This window comes from Gavialis gangeticus, unplaced genomic scaffold, assembly GCF_001723915.1.
Source record: "Gavialis gangeticus isolate Ggan-Ray unplaced genomic scaffold, GavGan_comp1, whole genome shotgun sequence".
NCBI lineage: Eukaryota > Metazoa > Chordata > Crocodylia > Gavialidae > Gavialis > Gavialis gangeticus.
The window spans coordinates 380,412-381,558 of record NW_017729008.1 but is presented as its reverse complement, the minus strand read 5'-3'; the positions used below and the strand labels follow the sequence as shown (position 1 = coordinate 381,558).

The window sequence follows — 1,147 nt, the reverse complement described above, 5'->3', positions numbered from 1 at the left end:
CCCCCCCCCCCCCCCGTAAAAGGCTTAAGCACTGACCTAGTGCCTTTTTACAAGAACTGCAGTGGTTGATAATTACTATAAATAACAGATTCTCATCTAGCTAGTTTTAACTGCAGAGACTAGAATACCTCCTGAATTCCACCCAAAAGCCTGACTGACTGTTAATAATGTAACCCATGCCAGCATGCTAGGCTGGGTGATGTGCTGGATTTTTGGGTTCTCAGGGTGCTCATAACCTTGGGAGCTCCTCAGATCTGCTGACTGAGGTGTGCTGTGGAGAGGTGTGTCCCTCACCGCCTAGGAATTCACTCTGCACCCAATGAACACATTATCATTATTCTTTATTGTACACAACCAATTTATATACAGAAAAAATAAAAAAAAATATTAACAATGGTTAGTAATAAAACTAACAACTTGGATCAAATTTACAACGACAACACTATTTGGATAATTCCAGCACACTGGGTGGTGACACTTGTGTTAAACAACCTCAATAATTGCATTAACTTGATTATAACCCTTTATAAATGGCAACACAGCTATAACTATGATCTACCACCAGATGGTGGAGGTGAAGCTTCTCCTGCTTTGGGGAAATGGACTCCTTTAATCCTTCCTGGCAACACAGAGAAACAGGCTCTGAACAACCTCCCTCTTATTTCCTTCTATGTTCCTGGTTGCACAGCTCTGAACCCAATGAGGAATCAGCTTCTCATGGGATGACATGGGCTCTCCCCCACCCTGATGCCTGGGCAGGCTTCAGCCCCGAGTCCCCAGCTAGGGACTGAGTTTCTGCCCCATCTCTCCAGGGCTAGAATTGGCTCCTCCTCGGCTTCTCTTTTCCCTGCCTCAGCATTTTTATAGTGCGATTAGAGTGCTTGGTTTGTGATTGGGGCTCTGGTCACAATTCAAATGCTCCAATAAAAAGCATGCACTGTGCAAGGCATAATGTCCTGTCTGGTAAAGTTATTGCACCCTTTGCAACCTTTTAACACCCTTTTCTTACAGAGCCCTTAAGCACAGCTCACCAACTCAGCTTGCAGCCAGGCAAGCTTTGCAATCGTTACAATAATGTCATTCCACCTCTTAAATGGCACCCAGGTCGGTTGTTTCATACCTAATTTTTTTTTTTTTTTTTTTTTTT

General features: G+C 43.7%; 1 long non-coding RNA gene across 1 annotated transcript in view; it reads right to left on the bottom strand.

The window, feature by feature from the left end:
- Positions 1 to 1,147, bottom strand: part of LOC109292093 — a 934,440-nt gene that overhangs the window by 648,653 nt on the left and 284,640 nt on the right. The gene's annotated exons all lie outside the window — the stretch shown is intronic.